We start from the raw sequence: 23,134 nt of genomic DNA, 5'->3' as shown, positions 1-23,134 counted from the left end.
AGAACAATGTGATGAAATCGAGTAAACTGAAAGGCCATGGATGATGGTTCCACTTTCAAAGTGGTTGGTTACTTGGAGATTAACAGTTAGCATCTTTTAGCCTTTTTACTCTCATTTACCATAAGTGTGGTGGGCTAAAATGGCAGTTTCTACTAAACCAGCCTCCAGTGACGAGACTAAGCTCATTTAGACATCAGTAGAAGAGGTAATCCTGAGGATGGGGTGCCTTTGGCTAAATCTGGATGGAATGCAGGGAAGGGTTTAGTTCCTACTCCTGGGACCCCAGTGGCTGAACATAAATTGAAAAGTGTACAGAAGAAAGAATTTGCATTTATATAGCACCTTCCATGAGCTCAGCAAGATCTCTATACGTCGTCATGTCCTAAAGTGCTTTACAGCAAATGAAGTACTTTTGTAATGCAGTCACTATTGTAATGTAGGAAAATATGGTAGTCAATTTGCACACACTCTGCTCCAAACAGCAATGAAATAAATGACCAGAGCAGGAATAAATATTGACACGGACATAGATTTTTTTTTGAATAATACTATTGGAACTTTTACGTCTACCTGAGAGAACAAACAAGAGCTTGGTTTAACATTTTATCTGAAAAGCAGCATCTCTGACAGTACAGCACTCCAGTACTGCACTGAAATGCCAGCCTCAATTATGTGCTCAAGTCACTGGAGTGTAGCATAAAGCTTCTGACTCCGAGGTGCGAGTATTGCCACTCAGCCAACGTAAAGAAGAGATTGTTGATTCCTACTGCTGGCTGTAGATTGCAATGTGCAGGAAGTTTTGATTGAAAAGCTAGTAATTTACTTTTAACTGCAGGTTCCATTGAATGTGCTTTTATATTTTGTGGGTGCCTATCAGAACCCTTTACCGAAAAGCTCAAGACATAGCTCTGAGCCTCTGATGCATGTAAACATAGATGAGGGAGAGCTAATCCAAGTGCAGAAACCACTGTGGCCTGTGAAAAGGTCGTGTGCTTTAGTGCTTTACACATTGCTGTTTAACACCAGATCTAGCACACTCGTAACAGCTGTTCTGTTTAATCTGTGTTAGTGCACCAAAGTAAAGATTTATTAGTAGAGATTGGCAACCATTAGCACTGTCGATCAGCATACTAGAGCTAGAGCTTGTGGCTGTTAGCATTACAGGAATCAATCAGTGTAGGTGTCCATAAGGCATTTGTTAATTTCATATAGGGAGAGACTTCATTGTCCTGATGAGTTTGGCAGTATGTCTGTGAACTGCTTCATGGCCCATTTTGGGATGTTAATGTTTAGGATCTGTCTTGGTTTGGCATCTCTAAAAGAATTAAGCTGAAATGTTTATTCAACAACCTTCATAAGTCATTAAACCAATGCTTTAGACTAGGTTCAAGTACATTAACAATTATGTCAGTGGAACTGGGAAATTGGTGATGCGCTGTCAGGAACCTTGACAGTAAAAATCTGCCAGTGTTCTTCGTGCTGTTCATGTGTGTCTGTCTAGCATTTTGTTCTTGTGGTTGCAGTTTTGCAACAATTACACCTTAACCATTTCAGTGTTGCATTTATTACTGCTCTATGACCACATGCACATTTTGCATGTTTCAAACAATGAATATTTGAAATAAAACAGAAAATGCTGTAAATGCTGAACAAGTCTGATGGCATTTGTGGAGAACAAACAGAGTTAACTTTCTGTTCCATGACCTTTCACCTGAATACTTGAATATTGGTTCAAGGTGTGCATGAAACCACAGAGAATTTCTTGATTCGCAGTTTGCCCTCTAATTAAACTATTTTAAGATTGCACTTTTGAGTGAAGTTGTGCACTTGCTCTCCGCCCCTCTAATTTCTCTGTTCTGTACTTCACACTTTTCGATCTTTATAATATAGAAGCACCTTTATCTCCGGCTAGCAAATGCAAGTAGGTGTTTGCCTCGCCTTGTTTGTTGTTCGTGTTCTGTTCGGTTAGAATTTAATTTTTCCTTCAAACTTTTATTTGATGAATGATATAATTCCGCTTCTTATGGTAAGTCATTGCTGGTAGTTCTATCTTACATTTGTTTGACACTCTGAAATGGTAATAGATATTCTGATTGGTTTTCAGCAGAGGAAACTGACTGTGAAAGATGACTATTGTGTTAGAGAGTCTCTAAAGAGCAGAAAATTGTCCATGATATTGGAAAGAGAAACATTGGATTCTATGCAGTTGTGTTGGGTGTAAATCCTTTTGACTGACTCTATCACACCACTCACCCCCTCCAACCCACCAGTCTATCCAATCTTTCCTCATAGCTAAAATTCTCTTCTTCTGGCAACATCTTTGTAAATCTCTGTTGTACCTGCTGTGGCTTAACTTGTGTTTTATATAGTTCTAGCATAACCCCCCTGCTCTCATATTTTGTGCCTTGGCTAATAAAGGTAAGCATCCTCACATACTTTCTTAGCCACTTCATCTACCTGTCCTGCTACCTTCCAAGGGTCTGACAGCATGTGCTGCAAGATCTCTCTGTTCTTCTACACTTCTCAGTATGCTACCATTTATTGTGTGTTCCCTTGGTTTGTTTGCCCTCCCCAAATATATGACATCACACTGCACCTGATTGAATTCTATTTGCCACTTTTCTGCCCACTGGACCACTCCATTGATACCTGCCTGCAGTCTACAACTTCCTTCCACGCTATGGATCACACAACCAATTTTGTATCATTTGCAAACTTTTTATTCATGCCTCCTAAATTTAAGTCTTAATCATTGATATATAACATAAAAGCATGGGACCTAGTACTAAGAGCCCTGTGGAACCACACTTCAATCAGCCTTCTGGTCACTAAAACACTCATTGACCATGACCTATTTTTCCAGTCACTAGGCCAATTTTGGATCCAACTTTCTGCCTTCCTTTGGATCCCATGGGCTCTTAACTGTTTTGTCATGTAGGACCTTGTCAAAAGCCTTGCTAAAATCGATATGGACTACATTAAATACACTACCCTTATTGAGCCTCCTTGTTACCATTTGAAAAAATTCAGTCAAGTTAATCAGAGGCAATATTTTCTTAACAAAGCCATGCTGACTGCCCATGATAAATTTATACCTTTCTAAATGCCAGTTTATATGGTCCATCAGATTTCTTTCCAAATGATTTGCCCAATATTGAGGTTAGGCTGATTAACCTGTAATTATTTGGTCTGTCCCTTCCTCCCTCTTATTATAACGGTACAGTGTCAGCAGTCCTCCAATCCCTCCATCACCATGCCTGTAGTCAGAATTGGAAAATGTCGGTCAGAACCTCTGCTATTTCCTCTCTTGCTTTTCTTAGAAGTCTGGGATCAATTTCATCCAGGCCTGGCAATTTATCCACTTTGAAAAACGCTAAATACCTTAATATTTCCCCTCTGCCTATGCTTATACAATCCAATATTTCACATTTCTCCTCCTTAGCTACAATGTCTGCATTGTCCCCCTTCACTTTTGTGAAAACAGATGCAAAGTATTTAATAAGAACCATGTCTTCTGTCTCCATAACAAGTCACTTTTCTCTTGGTTTCTAATTGGCCCTGTCTTCCCTTAGTTATCCTCTTTCCCTTTCTGCATTTATAAAACATCTTTAGCTTTTCCTTGATTTACTTGCCAATATTTTTTCATGCCCTTGTTCCTTTTTAATTTCACCTCAGTACTTTCCAAACGCCCAGCCTCTTTTCAGTTCGAACTATTGGCAGCTGAAATAAGCTTCCCTTTTTCTGCTTTGCCCTGCTCTGTATGCTCTTTAACACCTGGGAAGAGGTCTGGGTTTGGGGGTTCCACCCTGTTTTTCGGAACATGTTTGTTCTGAAGCCTCACTATGTCCTTCTTGAATACATCCCACTGCTATGGCACTAATTTACTTTCAAGTAGCTGTTTCCGGTCCACTTTTACTAAATTCTGTCTCGGTTTAGTAAAATTGGCTTTTTCCCAATTTAAAACCTTTACTCTTCACCTATCTTTGCCCTTTTCCATAAGTACTCTATCTATCTGAATTATAATCACTACCACCAAAATGTTCTTCCACTGTGACTCCTTGCACTTGTGCAGCTTCATTTCCTAAATCTAAATCCAGAATTGTCCCTTCTTATGTTGGGTTTTTTCATACTGGCAAAATAAGTGCTCCTGAATGCATTTTAATGGCCCAAAACGTCCAATCAGATTTGGAATCCCTACGTCCGACTCTGATTAGACAGAAAACTATCATCTTCCTGCATATGTTGAAAAGACGCTGACTTCTGATGGAGGGTCCTGTAGAACTTGGTCAGCGCAGGAATCCTCATTGAGGGCAGTGAAAAGAATCTGCGCAGAAGCCACATTCCCTTTTTATGGTACCAGCTGCTGTATTCTGGTAACTGTTTTAAGGTCCCCAAGCTTCTCAGTTTGTGAGTGAATGAGTGTCTCTGAGTGGGTAGGGTGGCAGCTAGGTACAGTGGTAGCTGAGTGAGGTGGGTGTGGTTAGGCTGGGGGATAGTCATGTCTGGTTGTGGGGGTCAGTGGGGTAATTGGGTGTTCGGGGCTAGTCAGGTGGGGTTGGGGTGGAGTCGAAGGGTTGGGGGGTTGGTGTTGAACAGGGAGTCATGTGTATCAGTTGTATAGTTACCCAGGAATTAGACTAGGATTTTTCCGTCTAATGTTTTCTGGGTAACTATCCAGGTAAGTAAGTCAAAACTGTATGAAGTCTCCGACTCCAGCTCAGAGTCTGAGACTTTATTGGAGGGTCCTGGAGAGCAGGGGAATCGCCCAATGAAGTTCAAATTTCCTGGGCAATTCCCACAGTTATTGCATCAGGACTTTTGCAGGGTCCTAAAGCACATCTTGGTACACTACCTATACCTTCCTTCTACACTGATTTTATCCCAGTTAATGTTCGGGTAGTTGAAATGCCCTATGATCACTGCGCTATTGTTTCTCAGCTTACATATTTGCTCTACTACCTCCCTCTGACTGTTTTGAGGTCTAATGTATACTCCTAGCCATGTAACTACTTTCTTTTGTTCCTCAGTTCAACCCATATGGCCTCCCTTATTTGATGATCCTTCAAGCATAGCATTCCTCCTCACAGCTGTGATTGCTTCTTCAAGCAATATTGCAACTGCTGCCCCCCCCTCCCCCGCCCCCCGCCCCCCGCCCCTGCTCCTGTCTAATCCATTTGAAAACCCAGTAACTTGTAATATTGAGCTGCCATTTCGGTTCTTCTTTAAGCCAAGTTTCTGTAATAACTATGATATCAAACTTCCATGTCTCTCTCTGTGTCATCAGCTCATCCGCTTCTTTCACTAAACTCCTTGCATTGAAGTGTATGCCACCAAACGCTGAACAACTTCTTTGTTGTCTATTTTCCAGCCTTTGTTTCCTCAGCCTTCTAATTTACTAATTTCCTGCCTTCCATTTCCAGCTTTGCTTACCTCCCTTCTGAATCTATGCTCAGATTCCCATCCCCCTGCCAAGCTAATTTAAACTCTTCCCCAACAGCCCTAGCAAACCTGCTTGCCACTTTATTGGTTTCAGTCCTATAGAGATGCTACCTATCCTCCATCTACAGGTCCCATCTCCTCCAGAACAGGTCCCAATGTCCCAAGAATCCAAAGCCCTTCCTACTTCCCCACCTCTGCAGCCAAGCATTGATCTGCAACATTCACCTGTTTCTGTACTCACTTGTATGTGGCACTGGGAGTAATGCAGTGATTACTACTTTTGAGGTCCTATGTTTCATTTCTTTCTTACCTCCCTAAAATCTGCCTGCAAGACCACATCATTCTTTATACTAAAGTCACTGGACTATGATTGTTCAGCCACCTGCCCCCTGAGAATGCTCTGCAGCTGCTTAGTGACATCCTTGACCCTGTCAGCAGGGAGGCAATATACCTTCCTGGCTGCAAAACACCTGTTTGTTCCCCTAACCATTGAAACTCCTATAACTTCTGCTTTTCTGACTTTGCTCCTCCTTTACCTGCAGAACTGAGCCATTGATGGTACTGTGGATTTGGCTCTGGCTGTACTCTGACTTGTCCCTGATCTGGACTGACCTGCTTACCAATCACCTTGTGCTCCCTTATGTCTATGCTCTCTAGTTGAAGACTGTTTATTTTAAAGAAATAAATTACATACTATTTATTCACCCAATTTGCTAACCCTCAGAGCTGTTCCCTGTCTGAAGCCTTCTCTCTTGTATTCTTTACATTCCTGCTGCTTCTGCTCTTGCCACTTCTGCTAAGGCCCAACCTCTGCCTTGGGCCTCTTCTTCCACTCTATTTATGTTCCTGTTGCCCCTGTTCAAGTCCATATTCTGCTTGAAATTAAGACAGTAAGTATTGGCAGGATATTTTCTTAATTCTTGACTATGATTCCCCCGCTAAAGGGAGATGTCCTCACCTGATAGCTCCACACATGCGCTTCCAGATGGGACACTGAAAAGCGAAAATCCTCCCTAGCCTGGGGAGAATAAAGTCACCGATAGTTCCCCACTGCCATTTTGGTTGCGTTCAACCTACTTTTGAATTGATTCATGGGATGTGAGCATTGCTGGATAGGCCAGCATTCGTTGCCCATTCCTAATTGCCCTCAAGAAGGTGGTGTTGAACCGCCTCCTTGAACTGTTGCAGTCCATATGTTGTAGAAACACCCTCAGTGCTGTTAGGGAGGGAGTTCCAGGAGTTCCCAGCAACCGTGAAGGAACGGCAATATAGTTCCAAGACAGGATGGTGTGTGACTTGAAGGGGAACTTGCAGGTTGTGGCATTTCCATGCATCTGCTGCCCTTGTCCTTTATTTGGTGGGGGGGGGGGGGGGGGGGGGGGGAAGGGGGGAGATCACGGGTTTGGAAAGTGCTGCGAAAGGAGCCTTGGTGAGTTGCTATAGTGCATGTTGTAAATAGTACACACTGCTGCCACTATGCATTGGTATTGGAGGGACTGAACATTTATTGAGGTGGATGGAGTGCCAATCAAGCAGTCTGCTTTGTTCTGGATGATGTTGGGCAGTGTTGTTGCAGCTGCATTCATCCAGGCTAGTAGAGAGTATTCCATCTCAATGCTGACTTGTGCCTGGTAGATGGGAGACAGGCTTTGGGGAGTCAGGAGATGAGTTAGTCTCTGTAGAATTCCCAGCCTCTGACTTGCTCTTGTAGTCACATTATTTATATGATTGGTCCAGTTCAGTTTCTGGTCAATGATAACCCCCTAGGATGCTGATGGTGGGGGATTCACCGATGGTAATGCTCTCCTGTTGGAGATGACTGTTGCCTGGCACTTGTGTGGCATGAATGTTACTTGCCACTTATAAGCCCAAGCCTGAATATTGTCCAGGTCTTGCTGCATATCGACACGGACTGCTTTAATATCTGAGGAGTTGCGAATGGTGCTGATTATTGTGTAATTATCTGCGAACATCCCCACTTCTGACCTTAGTACACATTAGTGATGAAAGATGGAACTTTCTGATCTGCAAGGATCAGTACCATGGTTGCTGTATGTCACTCGTTTGACTCTGCATGTTTGAGGCATTGATAAGAAATCCATTTGACTATGTTGCTATAATCCTGACAAAAAAACATGCAAATAACCAAGCCTCTATTCCTGGTCCTTTGCATCAAAATGATGAGTGTTGGCCAACTGCTCCTCACCCCCCTCAGCCGATGCTGAGCTTCACTTTTTCAAATATTAACACTCAGTATCATAGAACTCTTGGGTGACTGGGGCCCTACCTTATTACAAAAATTTTCAAAATATGCTGTCCATGTTTCAGGGTTTAATCATATCTCCTAAATAAGGAGGAGATAAAGTTTTTGGTGTTTCAAAGGTTAGTCATCACCATCATCACAGAAGCAGGAACATAAACCAATTGGTATTCCTGGAATTATTCACATAAGTCCCATCTAAAGAGTCAATGATCATATTCACATTCCATGGATTGCAGATATGTCATAATAAAGGAGAAAATAATGCTGTCTGTCTGCTGGGGTTATTTGTGTGAAACAAGCGCAAGGAGAAATGCTTTGAACTTGCCCTTAAGAAACTTTTGCCCCAGTGGTATGAGTACTCTTAAAAATTTCATTGGAAATTCATCTTTCTTTTCTTTCCTTCTTTATTTCTCACACTCTCGCTCTCTCTTTCCCCCCCTCTCTCAGAATCTTTACAGTGCAGATGGAGGTCATTCAGCCCTTTTAAATACCTCGATTGAACCTGCCTCTACCATCCTCTCAGAATGTTTGTTCCAGACTCCAAACACCCTCTGTGTAAAAACATTTTTCCTCACATCACTTTTCCTCCTTTTGCCAATTATTTTGAATCTGTGCCCTCTAGTTCTTGATGCTGTCTTGTGTGGGAACAGTTTCTCACTATTTACCCTGTCCATACCCCTCAGGATCTCTCCCACTTTATCTCCATCACTTGCCTTGGCCCTCTCTTGCCCCCTCACTCTTGTAAGGAACATATCTTTTTATTTCTGTTGGACTGTTGTAAAGAACATATCTTTCTATTTTCTGTTGGACTGTGGATTAAAATTACAATGGCTGAAGCTTGAAAGACATGTCCACTGGAACAGGATGAGAGATATATTCAATGGAAGACCACCTCATGTCATCAACAAGGACTGAAAGGAATTTGGAAGACATGGATCAAAATCAATCCATCAAATCCTGTACTCCGGAATTGGTGCTATTGAACTATTTTATCCCATCCATAAAATCCATCTTTTTGTGTGTCTTATGTGTCTTGTATATGTGTGTATACGGATTTAAGAAGGAGCAGAGTTTAGGTTATAGAGTTAGAAATGAGCAGTTCATATTTCTTTCTTTTGTCACTGGTTAATGACTGTTTGTTCAATAAACAGTTGTTTACTTATTAAGTTTACAAACCTGATGCTCATATTCTGTTAACCTAAATCAAACAGGTAGAATTGGGGCAATCTGTTGGTCTGATCCAACTTTTTCACATTTGTTGCAGCTCTGGGAACAGTGGGGCTTGATATTACAGCACACTATCCCCAGTGAGTCGTGATGCTCTCTTGCCTCCCGCCAACCCCGTCCCCATCGGCTTCCCCGGCACCCCCCAACCCCCCTGCCCATGCGCTTCCCCGCCCGCTCTCTTCCCCTCCCTCAGCCCCCCCCATCTTCTCCCATCACCTCTCCCCATCTCTCTGTCTCTCTCCCCTCTCTCTTTTCCCCCCTCAATAGTTTAAGTGGAAATGGATCTTTAGTTGTTTCCCTAACAAAATGCTGTACATGTATTTGGATGGGAGGGCTGCATCCTGTCTTGGAAGCCTCCTAGTCAGCTGTTAATATAGTGGTCTCTCATGAACTGACATTACTCTGAATTTAGATTGACCATGTCTCCTAATTAGGATGACATTGCCTGTATTCATACTTGATCATTGTCTTCCCACTCTGATCCAGATGGTATTGTTCTGTAGTGTCCAATTCTGGATTCTTGTGCCATCTGCTTTTGTATTGATGAAGTCAAAGTAAATAAAATGAATCAAATCCAGATTGTTGAAGAGTGGAAAGTATGTTGGGAAGTGTTAGATTTCCATCTCAATGCTGAAATGTAAATTTCAGGGACAACTGTAAGTGACTCTTATGTTTATGCATTAGTGCTGAGATTCTATTCTAGAAGATAAAAGGATGCTGATCCCTAATCATAGAATTGGCATTTAGAGATAGATTTGATAAATTTGTGGTATCAGCTTATTTTCTTTGCCACTAAACTCAACATGGCACACCTTCGGAAGGCTTTGACTTGTAAATCAACGATGGTTAATTCTGTTCTCTGTTTTGGTTAGTATAGCTTGATGATGTGCAACTCTGTAAAGGTATTGTTTCCCTTGAAAAAAAATGGAAATTGGGTTGGATACTAATTTGCAGTTATATAAATTTATAAGTCTGATTTTGAAGCTCATCATTTCACCTGTTAAGTCAAGTAATGTTGTGACACAATGAAATCATCCATTCCATAAAGGCAACATTGACTTTAAGTCTCAATTCACTAAGCTAGATTTAAACAGGAGTTTTGCCCTACAAAGTTTGGCAGATCATGATTCTTTTGTCTCCTTGAGTTATTTGGACATGCTATCAAAATGGAAGCCAGCTAATTAATGTTTGTAAATAAAAATATCTTCCCTTTCATTTACATGTTTTTTAAACTTATGGAATTTGTGAAGTGAAATGCAATGTTGATCAATCAGTGTGAATGAAATGAATCTGATATGTTGATATAATTACTGGGGATTCCTAAAATGAATCAAAATTAGACTTCAGAAAAGAAGCGCTGGGAGTAGCTGTATTTTAGTCCATTGTGTAATCCAGACCTAATTTGAGATGCATTGTGTTAACTGTACCATTCTGGATCTACAATTCAGTTTATGAATTATTTGTTTCAAAAAATTAGTGATTTTATTATATAGCTGCCAGGGCAGGCACATTGTAATTTCAATCACAAGACTCTTAATAAATTGTGCCACAGATTGAGTTAGATGAATGCTTACTGTACAGGGCTCTATAATCACTGATATAAACCTCACAGTATTCAATCACATGTATGCATCCTGTGTATTACAAACCACGTACTTTGGCAACCTTTTTTTTTCCAGGATATCAATGGCTGTTACACTCAGAAGGCCTTAATTCATCTGGGTGATCTAGATTCAGCTGTAATTAACTTGAATATTCTATAACTAAAGAAATCTTTTTGAACAGTTACTAATATTTATGTCAGTAACATCTAATGTCATTTGTTATGTTATATTCTGGTACATAAGTGTACTTAAAGGGAGATATTGGACTACCAAGCAGCTCATGTTCAATACACAGAATAGCACCACCATTATTCACTTTCTATCTCTCATTAATTTTTGCTATGCCTTTACACATTGAATGAAAGCAGGCTTCAACTTGGATATTTTCCACTTGTTGAGAACAGCCATTGATTGTTGTGGAGAGATTAACAGCTTTTTGTTTTCAGATCATGATGTCGCTCTGTTCACTGCTAGTTGGAATTGTCTGGACATCTAAGAATTCTATGACTTTAAAGCTATTTTTAAACTGGAGCGCAGTGTAGCCATTAGATCATAAATCTCCTTCCTCGAGGACAGAACTGCCCTTATTAAATCTTAAAAGCCCCTCATGTTGCTGTTTATAGGTTCTCTTAAATATTTTAGACCGCTGTGTGACACTACGATTAAGAGATTAAAAAATGGCTAACTGCCTGATTGCTTAACTGCCTGCATGTACTCAGTCCTAGCAAGTGGAAATATTAACTTTGAAGCTTTTTGTTATTCTGTGTTGATAAAATAATAAAGATTAATTAATAATATTGAATACTTGTTCACGGGTCCATTTGGTCCATCTCTCTCTCTTGCCTAGCAGTTATAAGTGGGGATTTCTCTTCAAGGTCAAATGGGAAAGTATTTTGCAGAGATGTAAACTACTTGCCCTTGTAATCTTCATTACTAAACTGTTCAAAGAAGGGTGATTTAAAAATTGTGTATAGTGTCAAAGTTGGTTGACGCTTGGTAAGCTTAATGTCCATTGTATTGCTGTGTATCACGGTTATAACAAGTGAAGAGGGCACTCAGTAGAGCGCATACCTCCACCACGGTGTGTTAACTCAGCATTATTAATAATTATGCAGCTCTTTCTTGAGGCTCTACCCTGCCTTGTTGATGCTCTGTAACTATAAAGCTGAAAAAAAGAAATATTTTTATTCAGAGCTTCCATCTCACTGAGGAGGCTTCAGGCCAATCCACATCCAACAACCTGCTCTGAAAACTCAGCTCACGTTTTGACAGCTCTGCCAAATCCACCACAGCAGCCGAGACACTCAACAACATTCTGAAACAATCAACAACATTCTAAATAAAACAACCCACAACATTCTTAAAGAAAAAAAGTAAATTCTCTCTATCTTCTAATGCTAATGGATATTTTAAAAAGTTCCAAGATCTGGATCTGGATCCTCATCTTTGCCAAAAACTAATCAGCCCTTCCTTGACTCATACCCTATCTGTATACCAAGTTTTGTTGAAATCCATCCATTAGTTTTTGAGATCTATTGATGACCAAACAGACAGCAAACAGGAGTGAAAACCTTACCTTCTCTCGTCTTCCAATAAGTTAACCTTTCCGCCCATCTCTACCCCAGAGCTCTCCAGCATAGTACAGCTGAGTGACTTTTATGTTAGTGATAGATTGTAAGGTCCTTTTAAGGACGCATGTATAATCTGCATGTCCTCTGCTAAGAAAGTGTTATAATCTGTGGCATTTGTTGCTAGGAATGTTGCTTTCTTCTGGGTTTGTGGAGCAGACATGTGGAGTCTTGCACCACTAAGGAATTCAGCTGGGCTGCTGTGGGGTTAGGTTGATTTCTGATATGAAACAGTGGAATGAAGTACCTAGGCCTGGTGATGCTTGTGGAGTGAATAAAATTGGAAACTTGACTGACAGAAATGGGTTAGAATGTTGGAGGAAAAAGAGACCTGAGAGACAGCGCTGAACTGAAAAAAGGGTGATTGTTTTTTCTAATTTCTCTGTATTTAGCATTCCATAACAGCACTTGGCTTGTCGTGTATTGAGAATAAAAAACCCCTGCTACAATCTGTGCGCTTTGAGATGTGAGAGATTTCATATTTGTGCCTGTTCTTTTCTCTAATGTTTTCCCATTATAACTTCAGCACCCTTCTCCACCCAAAAAAACATGGAAGGAATGACCTGGAATTAACTTGAACCTTGGTTGTCATCATGCTGATATAGATTTAACTTTTTTTCCACTAATTGCTCATTTGGGTTACTACCTGTACTGTAAAATAAGTCGCTTTCCTTGCTACAATTGGCATTAAGTAAAATAGGTAGATTTCACAATATTATGTATAGTGTGTAAAAATGCCTGAAGATGAAAATTTTACCACACTTATTATAGTAATTAACAGTTGAATGCAGAGGACAAATGCAGTGTATATGTGATCTTGTTGTAATCGCCTAAACATATTTCTTCAGTGTCTAGGGTGTAAACCACAAGTATTTTTATTACCTGATGACTGGGGAAAGCTCTGCTTGTCTTGGCTTCCAGTATGGTACATTGCACAATGGATTCCAGATCAGCTGCACATATGCAAGTTTCTGCTTGCGTGTTGTTTAAAACTAGGGACTTGCAGCTTTGCTTTCTAGCTGCAGATTTTTGCTGGTGACACGGGATGTTTGTCCAGGTCAGCAATGTGAAAGCGCCTCCACCTGTCTGTGGGCAGAAAGAAAGACAGTCAGCTCACCTGGGCCAGAATGCAGCAGTTAGTATTTGTGGTGGTTCTCTGTGCTGCTGGAGGCAGTAGGGACACCTCGTTAACCTTACAGTGCTGCTGTTAGAATCAAGATGGCCAGTGACAGCAGTATTTTGAGGTAAATGCAGCGTTCAGCTTACAGCATGAAATGAAAAAAAAAACTTGTTGTTTTAGTCATCAAACCCATTCAAATTATAGCCAGTAATAGAAATCCCATGGCACTTTACTTCCGATTGGGTCTAATTAGATCAAAGGTAATTATCGATGAGGGAGGCCATTCAGCCCATCTTAACTCATTCAACTAGACAAAGCTGCAGTCTCTCTCAAGTGCAGCATCCAGCTGTCATTTAAATGACTCCTAAGGTTTTTTCCTCCACTGTGGGAGATGCATTCCAAATATTGATTAGCGTTTGTGCCAAGAAGAACTTCTTGACACCAGTCTTAAGTTTTCCTTTTTATTAATTTGAGCCTCCGCACCCATGTTTTTCTGTCAAACTTCACTTGAAATATATTAATATTTTCTGTATCAATATATTATATACCCGTCTGAGTTCTTCTCTAAACATCATTTGCTGATACCAGGGATCTTTTAGCTCTTGCCCACATTATAGCAAGGGAATGAATATTTTGTGTCTTAGCAGTTAAACTGGACACAGTATAGTGTTCTATAATGTACTTTCTTTTTTAACATACAGCCACATTTCCTAGGTTAGCAGTTATACTTCTTGAATTAATGTAAATTTGAAAATGTTTGATTTGTTCTCCCACTTCTGTACTTTCCTCTTGGTGATTGCGTTGTAATACCGGATTTATACTGTAACATATATCTTCTGCTGAATTACGGTGGAATGATCAGATTTACACTGCAAATGTTGTAACTTCTGACTTCTAGATGACCCAGCTGCAGGGTTCTCGCCAGACGTTGCAGGTATAGAATGTAGTCATGCTTTTAAGTGTCAATGCCACTATAAAAGGAGTGGTACTGAAACTACTTCCTGTGCTGAGATAGATGCTCAGTTGGAGCACCTAGGCTATCATATTGTAACCTGTCTAAGAGAGCGTTACAATCAGTCCTCGGCATGGTTGTGCATTAGAGAGTACAGATGATAGTTTGTGCTCCACTAGATTCAAATATTGCCATTTACGTACCTGGCTCTTTGTGATGATAAATGTTGCCAATATTTTTAGTTTTTCCTAAACACTGTGGTGTTCTGAAGAAGAACCCTGGCAGCTGCCTGGTCTCGTTTGATGCTTCTTGATGTACTGAGATTGCATGTGTTAAAAGCTGAACAGTATAGACCTGTTATGATTCACTGTCATGATAACTGATTTATGAGCTGTTATATTCAGGAATCTGCCCAAACGTCTGAGTCAGGATGGCTGCATACAGCAGGAAACCACTTTAAACTCTGAATAACACTGAAAAGAGAAACACCAAGCCGCAGGCCAAACCACTTCTGGTATAGAATTTCATTGTAATTGTCCCTCGTCACAGAGAATTTAAACACACTCTTGGGGTCTGGTATGATGAAGAGTAGTATTGGCAGTCTGTGTTACAGAACTGTGGGTCCTTGATAAATTAAACTCTGATATTGTAAGAAGGGGGGAAAAATGGCAATTCTATGTTGCAAGCAAAGTGCTAATTCATGAGGATTGGGGTGATTGGCGTGCTTTACTGCTTGTGGGTGATGCTGACTCTTGCTCGTCTAAGGTATCAGCAACATTGCCTAAATTGTCAGCATGAATAATGGTACCTGTATCCTGCAGCAGACAGTGTGCTGATCAGTGCACAAACAAGAGGATCATTGTTTAAAAAAATAACTTGTGTGCTTGATTTTCCTGGGCATGTCAGGCAAAGCAGTGAGAACCTCCTTACCTATTTGCACAACTGGGCCCTGCAGCTGAATAGTGCACAAGGTTGGGCCATTGGTGTTTAACCTGCTCGTTTCTTTGAAAGCTGAATGTGGATCACAGGAAGCATTTCACAACATTTTCCTTCCTCCTTTTCCCCCAATTGTCGTGGAAAGAAACAACAAATCCAAACAGGACACATTGACAAACATAAAAGCTTAGAGGAATTTTTAATACAAATTGTCTGTTTTATATTACTGTATGCACTTTCTAATAACTAGAGACAAAGTAACACAACTCACCATTTAGATTGTTAAAGAATCATGTAACCATTTAATTTACAGCACAGGAGGACACTCAAGCCTAATGTGCTGATGCCAGCTTTTTGTTGCAGCTGTTTGTTCTAATCTTATCTCCTTGCCCTCTTACTTTATCTCCTTTGTGTTCCTCGACCCCTCTGCAGCATTTGACACAGTTGACCACGCCATCTTCCTCCAGCTCTCGTGTGTTCCACTCCTTGTCTGAACATAGCCAGCAGATACTTCTTCCAGAGTTCCCCAGTGATCTATCCTTAACCCCTCTTCTTAATCTATATATTGCCTATATTCACAGGCTTGAGGTCAGTTTTCTTATGAATGCTGATGACACCCAGCTCTACCTCTTTATTATTTCCTTTCATCCTGGCCTGTTCGGTCATTTTGTTTGTCGATCTGGCAGGAAGTAATGATTTAATCAAACATTACATCAGCTCAATAACGGAAAGACCCAAACCACCTTTTTTTTAATCTCATGTAAACTCTCTTTTGCCATTGAAATGTTGGGCAAGAAATGCACAGAGATCTGAGGAAGAATTATTTTATGCGGCAAGTGGTAATGACCTGGAACACTCTGCCTACGAAGATGGGGTAAGCAGAGATGATCAATGATTTCAAAAGGAAATTGGGTGGGAAATTGAGGGAAATGAACTCGCAGGGTTACAGGGATAGATTGGAGTAATGCGATTGACTGGATTGCTCTACAGGGAGCCAGCATGGACTTGATAGGTTGTATGGCCTCTTCCTGTGCCATAATGGCCTATGACTTTATTCCATCCTCCTCCTTAGCCACTCATCTATGTTGAACTAGACTATGTGAAAGCTTGGCATCCTGTTGAATTCACAGATTAGCTTCAATCCCCATCACATGACCACTTGCAACATAGAATCATATAATAAAACAGCATAGAAGGAGGCCACTCAGCCCATTGAATCTCCACCATCCCTTTCAAAGAGCAATCCAGTTACTCCCACTTCCCTGTTCTTTTCCTATATCCCTGTAATATTTTCCTCCACATAATTACTTAATTCCGCCTAAAGGCCACTATTGAACCTATATCTGCCAATCTATCAGTCCATTCCAAATTCTAACCATTCGTTGCGTAAAAACATTTTTCTTCAAATTTCCTCTGATTCTTTTTCCAAATAGCTTGAATCTGCCCTCTGGTTTTTGACCGTTTAGCCACTGGAAATACTTTGTCTTTACTTACTCTACCTAAAGCCTTCATGCTTTTAAACACCTCTATTAAATCTCCTCTTAGCCTTCGCTGTTCTAAGAAGAACAATCCCAGCTTGTCCAGTCTGTTCACATAACTGTAACCCTGGAACCCTTCTGGTAAACCTCTTTGGTACCCTCTCCAAAGCCTTTACGTTCTTCCTAAAGTGTGGTGTCCAGAATTGGGCACAATACTCCAGCCGAGGGGAGAGCTAGTGTTTTATATAGATTTAACATCACTTCCTGACTTTTCTATTCTATGCTCCTATTTATAAAACCTAGGATCCAATATGCTTTATTAACTACTTTTTTTAACCTGTATCATATAATTAGGACAACGAATAGGGCTTTAAACTAACAGAGGGTGAAGGAGGGTTCAAGTGTAGGGAGATTTAGAAATCCAAAGAGTAAAATTGAGACATTAGAATAGTGTAGCAATATGGGTAAAGGCAGGCAGACTGGGACAGGAAGGGGGATATGAATGGAAATAGTGCATCAGTGAGTAAGGTTCATGCAGAGAATATTAGTAAAAAATAAAATTAAAAACTCTTTATCTGAATGCACAAAGCATCCATAATAAGGTAAATGAACTACTGGTGCAAGTAAAGATAAGTAGTTTATATTAGATCTAATTGTCTTTACAGAGACATGGTTACAAAGTGACCAAGGTTGGGAGAAAAATATTCCAGGGTACACAACATTGCGCGAAGACAGACAGAATGGAAAAGGGTGAGGGGTGCCCCTGATAGGGAAGGATGACACAAGGACGTTAATGAGAAAGGGTCTTGGTTCATAAATTCAGGAAGTAGAATCAATTTGGTTGGAGAGACAGTCAGAAAATGCTGGTGGGCGTAGTTTATAGGCCCCCAACAATAGTTATACTGTTGAACAGAGCATTAAACAAGAAATTATTGGAGCTTGTCATAAAGGCAATGTGGGGGAGATGGTAGTTAGTGGAAATGTCACTGGATTAGTAATCCAGGGGCCCAGACTAATGCTCTGGGTGCATGTGTTGAAAATCCACCAAGGTGGTTGGTGGAATTTAAATTAATAAATCTGGTATATAAAACCATAATGGTGACCATGATAACTATCATCGATTGATGTAAAAACCCATCTGGGAAATCTGACGTCCTTACCTGCTTACATGTGACTCCAGATCCATGGTAATGTGGTTGACTTTTAACTGCTGTCTGAAATGGCCCAGCGAATCACTCAGTTCAGGGGCAGTTAGGGATGGGCAACAAATGCTGGCCTCGCCAGTGATATCCACATCCCATGAAAGAATGTAGAAAAAATAATAATTGTGGGGGCTTTAATCTTCATATAGACTGGACATGTAAAATTGGCAAAGGTGGTCTGAGAGTTGAGTTTGTAAGAATGCTTGTGACAGTTTCCTAGAGCAATATGTTGTGGAACCAAGTAAGGATAAAGCTATTTTAGATCCAGTATTCTGCAATGAGACAAGGTTAATTAGTAAAAGATCTTCTGGGAAATACTGATCATGATACAATTGAATTCCATATTAAATTTGAAAGTGACATACTCCAATCACACATAAGAATCTTAAACTTAAACAAAGCCAATTACATAGGTAAGAGGGGAGAGCTGGCTAAGGTTGATTGGGTAAATAAACTAAAAAGTAAGGCGGTAAGTAAACAGTGTGAAACATTTAAAGAAACAACTCAAAAATGTTCAACAAAAGTACATTCCATTACAAATTCGCAAACTAAAAAAGATCCATTCTTTTACTAAGATTAGTAATTAGCCATAGTCCACAAAGGACCATGGGCATCTCTCCTCATTAGAGGGAGACAATTGGTTATATATAGCTTGAGGGGTACCAATCCGCAAGCATGGCTGAAGGCCAGGAAGCAGGTCTTCATGAACTACCACAGTCGGTACAGGAATTGAACCTGCATGGTTGGCACCATTCAGCATCACATTCTAGCCAACTGCGCTAACTGTCTCCCCCCGAGCTAAGGTGGTTAAGAATAGCATTAGATTAAAAGAAGAGGCTTATAATGTTGCAAAGAATAATAGTCTGAGGATTGGGAGTGTTTTAGAAACCAGCAAAGGGCCGCCAAAAAGTTATTTAAAACATAGAATGAGAGTAAATTAGTCAGGAATATAAAATCAGATTGTAAGAGCTTTTACAAGTGTATATAAAAAGGAGTGAGGCAGCTAAAATGAACATTGGCCCCTTGGAGACAGGAGAAATTATCATGGGGAATGAGGAAATGGCAGAGACATTGGACACATATTTTGTGTCTGTCTTCACAGTAGAAGACATATCAGAAATAGATGGTAACCTGGGGGGATATTAAGAGTGAGGAATTGAGGTAATTAATATCAGCAGAGAAAAAGTACTGGAGAAACTAAAAGGACTAAAATCCGACAAATCCTCAGGTAGTCTACATTCTGGGGTTCTAAAACAGATAGCTGCAAAGATAGTGGATGTGTAAAATTCCCTAGATTCTATCACACCCAGTGGATTGGAAGTTAGCAAATGTAACACTGCTATTCAAGGAAGGAGGGAGAGGGAAAGTGGGAGCCACAGGTCATGTGGGAATGCAAGCTGTGAGGAGGACACACCAAGCGGCTGCAAAGATATAGAGACAGGTTAAGTGAGTGGACAACAAAGTGGCAGATGGAATATAATATGGGGAGGCGTGAGGATATTCACTTTGGTCATAAGAATGGAAGAGCAAAATATTGTTATAACGCATGAAACTTGTAAATGTTTATGTTTAGAGGGACTTGGGTGCACTCATGCAAGAAGCACAAAATTTGCATGCAGGTACAGTGAGCAATTAGGAAGGCAAATGGCATGTTGGCCTTTATTGCACCAAGGAATTGGAGTACAAAAATAAAAAAGCCTTGCTACAATTGAACATAGGCTTTGGTGAGACCAGACCTGGAATACTGGGTGCAATTTTGGCCTCCATATTTAAGGAAGGACATACTTGCATTGGAGGCAGTAAAGTGACAGCTCACTAGATTAGTCCCTGGGATGAGAGGGTTGTCCTATGAAGAGAGGTTGAGTAAATTGGGTCTATATTCTCTGGAGTTTAAAAGACTGTGAGGTGACCTCATTGAAACATACAAGATTCTGCGAGGGCTTGACAGAGTAGACTCTGAGAGGCCGTCTTCCCCTGGTTAGGGAATCTAGGACACGGGCGCAGTCTCAAGATAAGAGTCCAATCATTTAGGACTCAGATCAGGATAAATTTCTTATTGTGGAGTATTTTAAACCAACACTCAACACAGGGTTGTTTGTTCAAACATTGAGCAGCCATTATTTTTTACACCAGTGGGAAGACAATCTCTACTGGTAAACCAGGAGACATCTTCAACAATGCAGAGTTTCAAGCTGCTTATATACTATTCTAATTGCGTTACAATCCACAGTGCCGCCTACAACAGAACTGATACCATTAAGAAGGACTGGAATTTAGGACATCACAACAATGACACAGGATAACCCCCAACATGTAATCTAATTCAGAAATGGAGGAGGCAATTGTCATAACCAAATGGCCCCAGACAACATCCACTCACCCCTGTCGAGGAAGGAAAGAAATCCTCCATGCAAACATCAGCCTTGGAGTCAGGGACAGCTCACCTTGGGTAGGCTTCATTGTTTTCAGTTGTAGAATTAACATCAGCACTAGTGTCTGTCCAGGATAGACTTGCAGGATCAAAGTGGGTGCTATGCACCAATCTTGCAATACCAGCAGGTTGTCCTCGGGGGATGTGTCTGTGATACCGTGTCCGGCCCATATCCCGCGCATCCGCCCTCACGCCTTCTCCTCCTTCCCAGAAACATGATAGGGTCCCCCTTGTCCTCACTTATCACCCCACCAGCCTCCGCATTCAAAGGATCATCCTCCGCCATTTCCGCCAACTCCAGCATGATGCCACCACCAAACACATCTTCCCTTCACCCCCCCTGGCGGCATTCCGTAGGGATCGTTCCCTCCGGGACACCCTTGTCCACTCCTCCATCACTCCATACTCCTCAACCCCCACCTATGGCACCTCCCCATGCCCACGCAGAAGATGCAACACCTGCCCCTTCACTTCCTCTCTCCTCACCATCCAAGTGCCCAAACACTCCTTTCAAGTGAAGCAGCATTTCACTTGCATTTCCCCTAACTTAGTCTACTGCATTCGTTGCTCCCAATGCGGTCTCCTCTACATTGGAGAGACCAAACGCAAACTGGGCGACCGCTTTGCAGAACACCTGCAGTCTGTCCACAAGAAAGACCCAAACCTCCCTGTCGCTTGCCATTTTAACACTCCACCCTGTTCTCTTGCCCACATGTCTGTCCTTGGCTTGCTGCATTGTTCCAGTGAAGCCCAACGCAAACTGGAGGATCAGCACCTCATCTTCCGACTAGGCACTTTACAGCCTTCCGGGCTGAATATTGAATTCAACAACTTTAGATCTTAAACTCCCCCTCCCCCCATCCCCACCCCGTTTCTCCCCCCTCCCTTTTTTTTCAATAATTTATATAGATTCTTCTTTTCCCACCTATTTCCATTATTTTTAAATCTAAAACTAAAACTTTGTTAGTCTTTCCACCCCACCCCCACTAGAGCTGTACCTTGAGTATCCTGCCTTCCATTCTTAATTAGCACTTTTCTTAGACAATATCACCACCTTCAACACCTCTTTGATCCTTTTGTCTGTGACATCTTTTGATTATCTGCTCCTATCACTGCCTGCTTATCTCCACAATCATCCCATCCTCAACTTCTCTCTCCCCCCGCCCCCCCACCTTAGACCGGCTTATATTTCACCTTTCTCCTAACTATACTCAGTTCTGCCGAAGGGTCATGAAGACTCGAAACGTTAACTGATTTCTTCTCCACCGATGCTGCCAGACCTGCTGAGTTTTTCCAGGTAATTCTGTTTTTGTCTGTGATATTGTTCCCTGAAACAAACCATGTGACTCTCACGTCTGCAATAAGTCACTTTGTTGCTTTTGCACCTAATTAGCATTCAAGAATCATTTTAACCCCATAAGTGCTGTAAGGCTTGAAAGCTCACTTCATTTCTTCATTCGGAGGGCTGTGAATCTTTGAAATTCCATACACCAGACGGTTGAGGATGCTCCAACGTTGAATATAGTTAAGGCCGAGATAGAGATACTTGTGGTCTGTCAGGGAATCAAGGGATATGGAGTTGAGGCAGAAGATCATCTATGATTGCCTTGAATGGTGGAGCAGGCTGAATGAGCTGTATGGCCTATTGAAGACCCCCCCCCCCCCCACCCCAAGTCATTATATTATAAACAGCACTGGTCCTAGTACAGAATCTTAGGGAACTCAATTGTATACCTCCCTCAAGTCTGAACAACAGACATTCATGTTGCATTGGAAAGCAGGTTCAGAGACCAGGTTAATACAGAGTTGCAGATTGTCTTAGGAAAGGTTGGACAGGCTAGGCTTGTATCTGCTGGAATTTAGAAGAGTAAGAGGCAACTTTAAGAACCTGAGGGATCTTGACAGGGTGGATGTGGAGAGGATGTGCTCTTGTGGGAGAATCTAGAACTAGGGGTCACTGTTTAAAAATAATCACCCATTTAAAATGGAGATGAGGCAAAAAATTTTTCTGAGGGTTCGTGAGTCTTTGGTACTCTCTTCCTCAAAAGGTGGTGGAAGCAGAGTCTTTGAATATTTTTGAGGTAGAGGTGGATAGATCCTTGTCTGTTAAGCAAGGGGGTTACCAGGGGTAGGTAGTATGCAGATTTGAGGTTACTCAAATCAGCCATGATCTTATTAAATGGTTCGAGGGGCCAAATGGTTCGTATGTTCGTAACTCAATTTTCTGTCATCTAGCCAATTTTGTATTAATGCTGTTACTGTCTCTTTTATTGCATGGACTTTTTTTTAGTTTATTTTATTCAGCCGGCATTTATTACCCATAGTTCATAATTTAAGAGTCAATCACATTGCTGGAGTTACACAGGGATGGCAGATTTTCTTCCCTAAAGGATATTGTGAGCCAGATGGGTTTTTACAATGGTTTCATGGTCATCATTAGACTTTTAATCCCAGATTTTTATTGGATTCAAATTCCACCATCTGCTGTGAGCATTACCCTGGATCTCTAGGTCCACCGACAATACCACTACACCATCGCCTCACTTGCTAACAAGACTAACGGACTGGATTTTGTGGTGGTAATGATAGCAAAACTATCAGTGTGCAGATGCCATAACTCCTCTTAAAAACTTACAGCAACTTCTGGAGTCCACACATGTGGAAATTCAGAAGTTGCTGCCTGTAGTTATGTGCTTCTCCAGAGGGTACGCTGTTAAGGGCCCCAGATTGCAATCAATTAGAAATCATTGAACTGACGAGAACTTGCTCACTCAGTCGTGTTGTAAAAGCTCTTGAAAAAGTTACATCATTTTGAATGAGTTGTAACTAGGAGTTTGACAGTATACCAAGTTCA

General features: G+C 41.1%; 1 protein-coding gene across 5 annotated transcripts in view; it reads left to right on the top strand.

The window, feature by feature from the left end:
* LOC144687594 (paxillin-like) overlaps positions 1 to 23,134 on the top strand; it is a 177,687-nt gene that overhangs the window by 5,039 nt on the left and 149,514 nt on the right. The window contains exon 1 of one of the 5 annotated variants that reach the window (XM_078553926.1): positions 12,385 to 12,521. The exons of the other annotated variants lie outside the window; for them this stretch is intronic. The gene's annotated coding sequence lies outside the window, so the exon portion shown is untranslated. Of the gene's footprint in view, positions 1 to 12,384; positions 12,522 to 23,134 lie in introns of those variants that run through there. 5 annotated transcript variants of the gene reach the window in all.

The sequence above is a fragment of the Cetorhinus maximus genome, chromosome 12, assembly GCF_964194155.1.
Source record: "Cetorhinus maximus chromosome 12, sCetMax3.hap1.1, whole genome shotgun sequence".
Lineage (NCBI taxonomy): Eukaryota > Metazoa > Chordata > Chondrichthyes > Lamniformes > Cetorhinidae > Cetorhinus > Cetorhinus maximus.
This window is presented reverse-complemented; position numbering and strand designations above follow the sequence as displayed.